Genomic DNA, 13,770 nt, shown 5'->3' on the forward strand with positions numbered 1-13,770 from the left:
TTTTTGTGACTCCAGTGGTTTCAATCGGACAGAACAATTTCCTTTTTTCCTAGAAAACATTGACGAAATTATAGATGAAAGGAAATATCTTAAATATGAATCACTCGTAAAGAATAACAATGCTGCTGGTATATCAGAGCAAAGTCTTGAATGTTGCAAATCCCTCTCAACTTGTCTCAAGTAGTTCTGGCTAGAAATAATTTTGACAACCTTTAAATTTGGGATTGCCAATGACAAACAGAAGGAGCAAAAAATCGTATACAGAAAAATTTGACCGTTTTTTTTTTACTCTTTTCAATTTGGAACGAAGATAAGCGCAGTTCATCATTGCGACTAAAATGAGCACGTCTCATAATTGCTCAACAAAAAAATTTAACAAAAAAGATACTCCCGACTTTGCAGGACGCAAAGTATATTGTCCGAATCGGCTTGAACAAAAATTTTCTTCGAAACGCACGAACACATCGTGTATTGTAATTATTAAAATTCAACTATCAGTTTTTACCGCAGTTAGACTATTGCGATAACACTGGCTTAGAAAATTGAAGAATCCAGGATCCTCACTAAAGAAGTCAAAACTTTCATAGTTAAATTGTTCTGAAACTGATTGCATCATTTTGCATCATATACATATATACATAACGATGATATATTCAGGCTCAGAAATCATTTTAAGCTGATTTGATGCACGCTATTTGGCATTATTGACGGTACGTTTACTTAGAAAAAAATCATTCTGTACTGCCGGTAAGATTTTGTAAATAGTATAAAAATAATTATTTATATTGACTGCCGACGTCTCTGAAAACAGCTTTCGATTAGTTCACACATCACAGGCGCGCATTTGTTTCACTGTTTAGAAAATCTTACCGGCAGTACAGAATGATTTTTTCTAAGTCAATGTATCACCAATAATGCCAAATAGCGTACATCAAATCAGCTTTAAATGATTTCTGAGCCTGAATATATCATCGTTATGTATATATGTTTATGATGCAGTACAGAATTATTTCTTACCCGACAGAAAACCTTAGCCGCAGTACAGAATGATTTTTTTTCTAACTAAAGGTACCACAATAAGGCCAAATAGCGTGCATCAAATCAGCTTAAAATCATTTCTGAGCCTGAATATATCATCGTAATGTATATATGTTTATGATGCAAAATGATGCAATCAGTTTCAGAACAATTTAACTATGAAAGTTTTGACTTCTTTAGTATGAATCCTGAATTCTTCAGTTTTCTAAGCGGGGCTTCTCGCAATAGTCTAACTGCGGTAAAAACTGATAGTTGGATATTAATAATTACAATATACGATGTGTTTGTGCGTCGCGAAGAAAACTTTTGGTCAAGCCAATTCGCATAAAATACTTTGCGTCCTGCAAAGTCGGGATATCTTTTTTTGTTAAATTTTTTGGTTGGGTAAATTTGAGATGTGCTCATTTTAATTGCAATGTTGAACTGCGCTCATCGTTGTTCCAAATTGAATAGAATAAAAAAACTGTCATTTTATTCTGCATACGATTTTTGCTCCTACTATTCGTCATTGACAATCCAAAATTTATAGGTTATCAAAATTATTTTTAGCCAAAACTACTTGAGACTAGTTGAGAGGGAGTTATATTGACTGCCGACGGCTCTCGAAACATTTGAAGCCCAATTAATTTGCGAAATTTATGAACTATTAATAATGCTTGTTGTTCCGACCGTTTGAAAATTGTGGAGGAATTTGTATTTGGGTATGTTTTAGTTTTCTCTCTCTCTCTCTCTCTCTCTCTCTTTTTGTTTTCCACGCAAAACCAAATACCATCAGGTATACATTTATATAGTTTGTTTTGGTAGTTTTTTAAGAATGTGTTCTAAAATTTCTGCGCCACTTGCGCAGCAACCGGCTATCCTTGATATATATAAATATACATATTCTGCGAAAGATTTGAAAAATTTCTGATTGAAGTCTGAAAATTGACTACAAAGTCTGAAATGTATCCGCAAAGTCTAAAAATAGTCTGCTCAAGATTTGAACATTTTCTGTAAAAATTCCGAACATAGTCCGTAAAAACTCTGAACAGCGTCTCAACAAAGACTGAACATTATCGGCGCAAAGTCTGGACACAGTTTGCGCAAAATCTGAACCTGTGTGCGCAAAGTCTCAAAAAATAGTGCGCAAAATCTGAAAATAGAGAGAGCATAGTCTGAACATAGTCTGCGCAATTCTCGAAAGAAAGTCTAAGAGTTTTGATTATATCCGAACTTTTGTGCAAGTTGAGTGACACATTTTTTTTCATATTCTCAAAATGAGTAGTTCAAGATAATCAATTTCAATTAATGCTTTTCTTTTGGTGTAAGGCAAAAAGGATAAATTATTAATTTGAATAGTTTCAGTTTTTAAGCGCCGCCTACCTGTCAATCTTTTAACTTACGGCCGGATGGGTTAGTTAGACTCTATGGGGCTAGGAGTTTGATACTTGGTCTTTCTGTGTTCCAAACTTTGATGTGATATGATCCAAACAGATGATGGTTGTTTTTTTTGACGGAGGATAGTCTTTTCTTTATCTTTTAAAAAAGCTTGCTCCGCCATTTGCTCCGTCTTAGTTTTAGCTGATCGCATTTTTCCACGAGATACAGCACAGCATAAAAAGCTGTTTGATTTTTTTTCCGGGTCGAGGTCGAGGTTTTATGTCCAAGCTTTGCAATCAAGTCAAAATGGCGCAAACGGCGTGACCCAATATGCACAGAGAGCCAACCAGTACGCAGAGTGTGACCGGTTGCACCATTTTTAGTGGCAACTTGAGCTTGAGACCAAAATTTGGGATCAAAAACTGTGACTCAAACCTATCACCTAGAAGCCAAAAATTTAATTGTTTCACCTTTGTATTACCAGTCCTTATGAAGTATATTTGTTCAGATCACTTGTAATAAGGTTTGAACGAGAAAATGGGGATGAATGAGAAAAGTTTCTGAAACAATTGGGCTCACTTAGTCATTTTTGTCTTAGTTGAATGTTCAGTTGAATGTATAAAATGCAATACTCCACAAAAGTCTGTAGCTAAATATGCATCCAACAGGGACGAAGAAAAATTTTATAAGCTTATCGAATCTTCAATCAGCTTTTTTTCCAAACGTAAGCTCATTCATCCCATGTTTCTAAAAACTGAGCTGATTCAGCAGAACATTGGTAAGAAATAAGTAAAGGGATCTTTTTATACATCTCTTTTCAATTTTCCTTCAATTTGTAAAGGCAACTTGTTTTTGTTGTTATTTCATTCATTTTTCAAACGCAAAAATTTGTTTAATAAAGGTTTTGAAAAACGGTTTTGAAGTTATGATTTTTTCTCTTTATGATATTCAAAGTTACACTTCACTTTTTGCTGTGCTTGTTGCATGTAGCTCGTAATTCTTACCATAGGAAAAGCGATTTTTCGAAAAGCTTCGGTTTCCTTGCCCTAATTGGGATTCCGATCGAGATTATCTTTTCGGAATCTATGATTAATTTTTTTCGGCTAATGTCTATACTTACAAAAGAAAAAAAATAACTACACTTTTTGTGAAGGAAAAACATAATTGAAAAGCATTTTTGTAATCAGAAAGGTAAGATTTTGAAAATAAAAAATTAAAAAACTTTAATTGAATCAGGGTTATATGACTTTAATACCAATGACTTTAGATGGCTTTCATACACAGCCATTCTTTTTCACGCATAGGAAAAAGAAAAGAGTGCCAAGTAATGGCTGGTATGCATACAGTCAAAAAAGTCATAAGACTGCAAAATCAAAAGTGACAGTGATAAATCTAGTGCTCGATGCAGTGGGTCGAACAGGTCAAGTGAGCCAGGAGCAAAGAAGCAAAGATGCTTCAATTGTAGGCAACCTGGACTTTTTACAAGGGAGTGCAAGCAGGGGAGGACAGGGTTCTTCAGTTGCTGTGCTACAACTTCAATGAAGAGAGACGACATCATTGTGGATACGGGGTGAACTGATCATGTGGTGCGCGAAAGGGCTGTTTTTTCTAGCTTTGAGACCTGGAACGGAGGGACAACTTTGCAGAAGCAGAAGGGCAATGGCACTTTGTCAAGGATTGAGGGCAAAATATCAGTGGAAGTGGAAGTGGAGATCGGGTACTGCCATGATGCTTTGTAATTTAAAGTTTTCACCAGGTGCTGTTCGTGCATAGCTACAGTGTGGACTTGATGAAAGTGAGCTCAGCACAAATTTGTGGGTCAAGTTTCGTTTTCACTGCTGATGCTTGGGAACTAATGGCACCAGAGAGGGCACAGCTACCTGTGAGGCGACACGGCAAGTTTTTCTTTCTGAGTGCAAATTTAGGAGGAATCTGATAACACTAGTGACGAAGACAAAGAGCTATATCAGTGATGTAACTTTGTTGAACCGACTCGTGGGGCACCTCAATCGGTAGAATCTTTCATTGCCTGTCATTTGTCAGCGAGCATGTAGTTTGCACAATGCATGAAGTAGCAGTGTCTATGAAGATTAGCAGCAAAGCATTGGCACTGGGGAAACGGGTCTTCAGTGACATCCATTGACTATTTGAAGTACCGACTATGCATGGTGCACGCTATGCTTTGTGCTTTATCGACGACTTCCGCCAGCTGGTTATGCTCTAGTACCTGGTGAGTGATTCTCTACTGAAGTTTTAGGAGTTTATAGCTGATGATGGGGCACCAAGAGGCCTGCGAACTGATAATGGAGATGAAATTTCGTCAATTGATTATATAAGATTTTGAAGAGAATCCCAGGTGAAGCAATAGTTCACTATGCCCCATAACAACAGAGCGCCACAACAAATTGGTCATCGCGCTGAGTCAATGTCTGTTGGCAGAAGCAAAACTACCGAAGATGTTCTGGTTGCGAGCAGCAACATTGACATCTGTGAGGATTCGCAATTCATTTCCCACATCCAGCAATGAGAAACGCCTTTCACCGACGGAGATGAACTATGGGAAAACATTGAATCTGGTTAATATGTTTTTATTACCAATGGCTTTAGATGGCTTTCATACACAGCCATTCTTTTTCATACATAGGAAAAAGAAAAGAGTGCCAAGTAATGGCTGGTATGCATACAGTCAAAAAAGTCATAAGACAAGAGACTGCAAATTCAAAAGTGACAGTGATAAATCTAGTGCTCGATACAGTGGGTCGAACGGGTCAAGTGAGCCAGGAGCAAAGAAGCAAAGATGCTTCAATTGTAGGCAGCCTGGATTTTTTACAAGGGAGTGCAAGCAGGGGAGGACAGGGTTCTTCAGTTGCTGTGCTACAACTTCAATGAAGAGAGACGACATCATTGTGGATACGGGGTGAACTGATCATGTGGTGCGCGAAAGGGCTGTTTTTTCTAGCTTTGAGACCTGGAACGGAGGGACAACTTTGCAGAAGCAGAAGGGCAATGGCACGTTGTCAAGGATTGAGAACAAAATATCATTGGAAGTGGAAGTGGAGATCGAGTACTGCCATGATGCTGTGTAAGTTAAAGTTTTCACAAGGTGCTGTTTGTGCCGAGCTGCAGTGTGGACTTGTTGAAAGTGAGCTCAGCACAAGCTTGTGGGTCAAGTTTCGTTTTCACCGCTGATGCTTGGGAACTAATGGCACCAGAGAGGGCACAGCTACCTGTGAGGCGAGACGGCAAGTTTTTCTTTCTGAGTGAAAAATTAGGAGGAATCTGATAACACTAGTGACGAAGACAAAGAGCTATATCAGTGATGTAACTTTGTTGAACCGACTCGTGGCGCACCTCAATCGGTAGAATCTTTCAATGCCTGTCATTTGTCAGCGCGCATCTAGTTTGCACGATGCATGAAGAAGCAGTGTCTATGAAGATTAGCAGCAAAGCATTGGCACTGGGGAAACGGGTCTTCGGTGACATCCATTGACTATTTGAAGTACCGAGTGTGCATGGTGCACGCTATGCTTTGAGCTTTATCGACGACTTCCGCCAGCTGGTTATGCTCTAGTACCTGGTGAGTGATGCTCTACTGAAGTTTCAGGAGTTTATAGCTGATCATGGGGCACCAAGAGGCCTGCGAACTGATAATGGAGATGAAATTTCGTCAAACGATTATAAAAGATTTTGAAGAGAATCCCAGGTGAAGCAATAGTTCACTATGCCCCATAACAACAGAGCGCCACAACAAATTGGTCATCGCGATGAGTCAATGTCTGTTGGCAGAAGCAAAACTACCGAAGATGTTCTGGTTGCGAGCAGCACCATTGACATCTGTGAGGGTTCGCAATTCATTTCCCACATCCAGCAATGAGAAACGCCTTTCACCGACGAAGATGAACTATGGGAAAACATTGAATCAGGTTTATATGACTTTAATACCAATGGCTTTAGATGGTTTTCACACACAGCCATTCTTTTTCATATATAGGGAAAAAAAAGAGTGCCAAGTAATGGCTGGTATGCATACAGTCAAAAAAATCATAAGACAAGAGACTGCAAATTCAAAAGTGACAGTGATAAATCTAGTGCTCAATGCAGTGGGTCGAACGGGTCAAGTGAGCCAGGAGCAAAGAAGCAAAGATGCTTCAATTGTAGGCAGCCTGGATTTTTTACAAGGGAGTGCAAGCAGGGGAGGACAGGGTTCTTCAGTTGCTGTGCTACAACTTCAATGAAGAGAGACGACATCATTGTGGATACGGGGTGAACTGATCATGTGGTGCGCGAAAGGGCTGTTTTTTCTAGCTTTGAGACCTGGAACGGAGAGACAACTTTGCAGAAGCAGAAGGGCAATGGCACGTTGTCAAGGATTGAGAACAAAATATCATTGGAAGTGGAAGTGGAGATCGAGTACTGCCATGATGCTGTGTAAGTTAAAGTTTTCACAAGGTGCTGTTTGTGCCGAGCTGCAGTGTGGACTTGTTGAAAGTGAGCTCAGCACAAGCTTGTGGGTCAAGTTTCGTTTTCACCGCTGATGCTTGGGAACTAATGGCACCAGAGAGGGCACAGCTACCTGTGAGGCGAGACGGCAAGTTTTTCTTTCTGAGTGAAAAATTAGGAGGAATCTGATAACACTAGTGACGAAGACAAAGAGCTATATCAGTGATGTAACTTTGTTGAACCGACTCGTGGCGCACCTCAATCGGTAGAATCTTTCAATGCCTGTCATTTGTCAGCGCGCATCTAGTTTGCACGATGCATGAAGAAGCAGTGTCTATGAAGATTAGCAGCAAAGCATTGGCACTGGGGAAACGGGTCTTCGGTGACATCCATTGACTATTTGAAGTACCGAGTGTGCATGGTGCACGCTATGCTTTGAGCTTTATCGACGACTTCCGCCAGCTGGTTATGCTCTAGTACCTGGTGAGTGATGCTCTACTGAAGTTTCAGGAGTTTATAGCTGATCATGGGGCACCAAGAGGCCTGCGAACTGATAATGGAGATGAAATTTCGTCAAACGATTATAAAAGATTTTGAAGAGAATCCCAGGTGAAGCAATAGTTCACTATGCCCCATAACAACAGAGCGCCACAACAAATTGGTCATCGCGATGAGTCAATGTCTGTTGGCAGAAGCAAAACTACCGAAGATGTTCTGGTTGCGAGCAGCACCATTGACATCTGTGAGGGTTCGCAATTCATTTCCCACATCCAGCAATGAGAAACGCCTTTCACCGACGAAGATGAACTATGGGAAAACATTGAATCAGGTTTATATGACTTTAATACCAATGGCTTTAGATGGTTTTCACACACAGCCATTCTTTTTCATATATAGGGAAAAAAAAGAGTGCCAAGTAATGGCTGGTATGCATACAGTCAAAAAAATCATAAGACAAGAGACTGCAAATTCAAAAGTGACAGTGATAAATCTAGTGCTCAATGCAGTGGGTCGAACGGGTCAAGTGAGCCAGGAACAAAGAAGCAAAGATGCTTCAATTGTAGGCAACCTGGATTTTTTACAAGGGAGTGCAAGCAGGGGAGGACAGGGTTCTTCAGTTGCTGTGCTACAACTTCAATGAAGAGAGACAACATCATTGTGGATACGGGGTGAACTGATCATGTGGTGCGCGAAAGGGCTGTTTTTTCTAGCTTTGAGACCTGGAACGGAGGGACAAATTTGCAGAAGCAGAAGGGCAAAGGCACGTTGTCAAGGATTGAGGGCAAAATATCAGTGGAAGTGGAAGTGGAGATCGGGTACTGCCATGATGCTTTGTAAGTTAAAGTTTTCACTAGGTGCTGTTTGTGCCGAGCTACAGTGTGGACTTGATGAAAGTGAGTTCAGCACAAGCTTGTGGGTCAAGTTTCGTTTTCACCGCTGATGCTTGCGAACTAATGGCACCAGAGAGGGCACAGCTACCTGTGAGGCGACACGGCAAGTTTTTCTTTCTGAGTACCAATTTAGGAGGAATCTGATAACACTAGTGACGAAGACAAAGAGCTATATCAGTGATGTAACTTTCTTGAACCGGCTCGTGGGGCGTGGGGCACCTCAATCGGTAGAATCTTTCATTGCCTGTCATTTGTCAGCGGGCATGTAGTTTGCACGATGCATGAAGTAGGAGTGCCTATGAAGATTAGCAGCAAAGCATTGGCACTGGGGAAACGGGTCTTCAGTAACATCCATTGACTATTTGAAGTACCGAGTATGCATGGTGCACGCTATGCTTTGAGCTTTATCGACGACTTCCGCCAGCTGGTTATGCTCTAGTACCTGGTGAGTGATGCTCTACTGAAGTTTCAGGAGTTTATAGCTGATCATCGGGCACCAAGAGGCCTGCGAACTGATAATGGAGATGAAATTTCGTCAAACGATTATAAAAGATTTTGAAGAGAATCCCAGGTGAAGCAATAGTTCACTATGCCCCATAACAACAGAGCGCCACAACAATTTGGTCATCGCGATGAGTCAATGCCTGTTGGCAGAAGCAAAACTACCGAAGATGTTTTGGTTGCGAGCAGCAATATTGACATCTGTGAGGGTTCGCAATTCATTTCCCACATCCAGCAATGAGAAACGCCTTTCACCGACGGAGATGAACTATGGGAAAACATTGAATCAGGTTTATATGACTTTAATACCAATGGCTTTAGATGGCTTTCATACAGAGCCATTCTTTTTCATACATAGGAAAAAGAAAAGAGTGTCAAGTAATGGCTGGTATGCATACAGTCAAAAAAATCATAAAACAAGAGACTGCAAAATCAAAAAGGACAAAGATAAATCTAGTGCTCGATGCAGTGGGTCGAACGGGTCAAGTGAGCCAGGAGCAAAGAAGCAAAGATGCTTCAATTGTAGGCAACCTGGATTTTTTACAAGCGAGTGCAAGCAGGGGAGGACAGGGTTCTTCAGTTGCTGTGCTACAACTTCAATGAAGAGAGACGACATCATTGTGGATACGGGGTGAACTGATCATGTGGTGCGCGAAAGGGCTGTTTTTTCTAGCTTTGAGACCTGGAACGGAGGGACAACTTTGCAGAAGCAGAAGGGCAATGGCACTTTGTCAAGGATTGAAGGCAAAATATCAGTGGAAGTGGAAGTGGAAATCGGGTACTGCCATGATGCTGTGTAAGTTAAAGTTTTCACAAGGTGCTGTTTGTGCCGGGCTGCACTGTGGACTTGATGAAAGTGAGCTCAGCACAAGCTTGTGGGTCAAGTTTCGTTTTCACCGCTGATGCTTGGGAACTAATGGCACCAGAGAGGGCACAGCTACCTGTGAGGCGACGCGGCAAGTTTTTCTTTCTGAGTGCAAATTTAGGAGGAATCTGATAACACTAGTGACGAAGACAAAGAGCTATATCAGTGATGTAACTTTGTTGAACCGACTCGGGGGCGTGGGGCACCTCAATCGGTAGAATCTTTCATTGCCTGTCATTTGTCAGCGCGCATCTAGTTTGCACGATGCATGAAGAAGCAGTGTCTATGAAGATTAGCAGCAAAGCATTGGCACTGGGGAAACGGGTCTTCGGTGACATCCATTGACTATTTGAAGTACCGAGTGTGCATGGTGCACGCTATGCTTTGAGCTTTATCGACGACTTCCGCCAGCTGGTTATGCTCTAGTACCTGGTGAGTGATGCTCTACTGAAGTTTCAGGAGTTTATAGCTGATCATGGGGCACCAAGAGGCCTGCGAACTGATAATGGAGATGAAATTTCGTCAAACGATTATAAAAGTTTTTGAAGAGAATCCCAGGTGAAGCAATAGTTCACTATGCCCCATAACAACAGAGCGCCACAACAAATTGGTCATCGCGATGAGTCAATGTCTGTTGGCAGAAGCAAAACTACCGAAGATGTTCTGGTTGCGAGCAGCAACATTGACATCTGTGAGGGTTCGCAATTCATTTCCCACATCCAGCAATGAGAAACGCCTTTCACCGACGGAGATGAACTACTGGGAAAACATTAAAGCTAAGTTGCTTGCGTATGTTTGGATGCCTGGCATTCTATCTAGATCGAGGCAATGGACGGAAATTGAATCTAAATGGCAAGAAAAACAAGTTCATTGGCTAGGACGAAGAGAGCAAAACCTACTTGCTGATGGATCTAGAGACAAGACAAGTGGTGTGAGCAAGAAGCGTGAAACTCAAAGAAAAAACTTCCAGATGAGTTTATGGTTGAAATTGAATCATTACAAAGCCTGAAGCTATCAATCGGCGGATGCATTGCTAATGAGCAACCAAACACGACGTTAACGAGGGAAGCGGCAAGGGCACCAACTGAGGTTAATACAGCATTTTCAGTGGGGCTACTGAAGATCATCAGGTTGATCAGGTTGAGTAGGAATCAGTAGATGCAGAGGTTCATGAGGACAAGTAACACACCCTTTCAATAAGTACTGGCTTAAGTTACTGGAATCTAACAGCCAAGGAGCTATTTAGAAGCAGAAACTGGAACCAAAAGGAGCAGTGGCTGGTAGCGATGGCTTTAGAGTAAAAAACTCTAGATGCAATGGGAACATGGACACTTCCTAGACCACGATCCTGAAAACTTATTCCTGGACAATGGTCACTTGCTGTGAAGAGAGATGCGATGAGACAAATGGAGCGGTTGACGCCAGATATGTAGTAAAAGGGTTCAAGTAGGAAATTGACCTCAATTAGACGTTTGCTCGCCATACAAATGCAAAACAAAGAGGATACTGCTGGCTCTGGGGGTAAAAGATAACCTTGTAATTCCCGAACTCTCCTCAAACAGAAACAGTGTACAGGGAGCAGTGAGAGGGGATCAACGGCGGCGATAGTCAAGTGTACTTCACTAGCGAAGTCTCTATGAGTTGCGCCTATCTCACTGCAAACAAGTAGGCACAGCAGTGTAAATCAACGAGCAACAGTCAAGGAAGGACTGCTCTGAAGCTGGGTCAGCAGAGGCAGTGTCCATGAAAGCTGTGTACTACAGAGACATTGCGGGCTCATTATTATACATAGCTAATCAAACAAGCCCAGATACCCTAACTTCTGTGACGCAACGCTCCCGTTTCCGGGAGAGTCTGGAAAGGGTGCACTGGGTGGCTGCAAAGAGGTTTCTTTGTTACCCGAAGGGGAGCAAAGAATTAAATTTGTGCTACACGAAAGGCACTGATCATGCAAGACTCTTTTGATCATCCGCAAATTCTGACATCCCCAAAAATTTTTGGCTACAACTTTCATTTGCAGATAGCAGGAGCAGCAGTTAGTTGAAGCAGCAAGAAGCAAACAACTGAAGCTATATCTACCAGTGAGGCTGAGTACCAAGCAGGGGCAGCAGCTTTTCAAAAGGCGCCTTGTCTGCGATCACTTATCGATGAGATGGGCGGCGTGATTTATGACGGGCCAACAGTCATCAAGAATGAAAACCAGCGCTGTACAAATCAAAAGATTCTGGAATCAAGATGTACAAGATTCCTGTGATGCAGAAGCGAACGAAGCAAATCGATGTAAAATACCACTTTCTTCGAGATTGAGTGTAAGCTGAGACAGTTGAACTCCAGTATTGCCCTAATGAGATCATGAAGCTGAATTGTTGACGAAAACCCAGAGCAAGGCTAAGTTGGACCAACATCGTTGGACTTTGATGGGTTGCAGTCTGACTTTAGACAAAGCCAATTCAGCTTGAGTTGGAGTGTTGGAGGCAGACCATCCCAAAGTCTGACAGAATATTTGAAATTGAAACGAATCAGTTTGGAGGCAAAAACTGATTAAAGCAGTCAAAACTGACTAAACTCAGATCACAAACATTTTATTAAGTTGGTAATTATTAACTGGTACTTTGTGATGCTCATTTTGTCATGTCATTGATATTCACTTTCTCATTTCATTCTTCATCAATCACTACCTCTTCTCAATCCTTAGTTCAAACCTCAGAATATGTCTCAGTCTCTAAACCATGCCTTTGATCTTTGTTGCTCTAACTCTGATTCTTAACAAAAAATCTAAGTTGAAAAAGCTGGGGTTGCAGAGTAATTTTCAATTTTTTCAAAGTTTTTTCACTTTGTTAGTGTTTTTTTAAAATTTTTATCAATTGCAAGGGTTGAGATTTTTGAAAAGAAATAAGGAAGTGTTTGTTTAGGATGGTTCAAACCAACTTAAGCAAACAAAAAGTTTTTATGAGAACAGTTCTTACCAAAAAGGATATGGACTACAAGAGGTTAAATGTTTTTTAAAATGCAAAGAACTGTTTGTGGTGTTTTCGGGTTTTTAAAAAAATCATAGTGGCCATGTCTGGACTCATTTAAGGGTATTTGAAAGTTTTTATATTTGAATGTATGACGCGAATTAGTTTTGCGAGGCGAATTGTCTCGCACTCAAAACTGCTCAAAGTCGATCGAGCTAGCTGGTCATACTAATTTCCTAAACAAGTCAAATGCCAATCTCTAAGGTTACATTGTAGGACAAAATTTTTCAAAATCTCTGTACTAAAACTATTTGAGACAAGTTGACGAACAGTCGGGACACTCGAGGCTTTGTCCTTCTATACTATCATTTTCCTTGCAGCAAATCTGATGGACCGTTTACCGCAATCATACTAATTCACTTGAAAGCTTCTCTAGTTTGCCTGATAGTGTCTTCTTGTTTCAACCATTGTGAGAAACGCGAAAATCAATGAAAAAAAATCATCATATTTTTTTTTCTTAAGCTTCTTTTTTCCTTTCTTTTCTTTTTGTCTTTTTTTTCTTCTTTTTTCTTAATTTTCACAATTCTCAATTTTTCGTAATTTTTAAGCTGCAGTAATATGCCTAAATTCCTGATACAATCTCTAAAAGGACAAACATCGTTGAAATAAGGTTTTTCTACTATTCTTTTATACTCCAACATAAAAAACTGAATGCCCTCAGATTTTGAAACTTGTTGTTTGGATGATATCGATTTTATGATGAGTATTGGACCTAGAAAAAAACACGTTTCAAAACCTTTCGAAAGTTTCCTTAAAAATTTTGCGACAGTAATTAAAAGTCTTAATTTTAAATTTTCTATGAAACAAAAGTTCTTTTTACCTCGAAAGGATTGAAAGTCGCTTTTTATTCAATGTTTGATAAGTTTTAAGCAAAACTCCTCAGTGGCTTGAAATTTGTTTCATCTATATTTTTTCTCAATGCATCAGTTTTTTTAGCGAGAATAATACAATTTCTAAAAATTTTCAGAACTGAACCTAAATGGAGTTTTCAAAATACAGCAAAATGGCAGGACACTTGGCTCGGTTTGAGAAATACACGAAAGAGCTAAAAGGTCAACAATCAGCTGATAAGAGAGAACTTGCATATCATTCAAGACGCGGACATATGAGAAGGATGCAAAGTGACCTCAATATTTGCGCAGTTGATCAGTAACTGCAG

Source organism: Symsagittifera roscoffensis, chromosome 2 (assembly GCF_963678635.1).
Source record: "Symsagittifera roscoffensis chromosome 2, txSymRosc1.1, whole genome shotgun sequence".
NCBI lineage: Eukaryota > Metazoa > Xenacoelomorpha > Acoela > Convolutidae > Symsagittifera > Symsagittifera roscoffensis.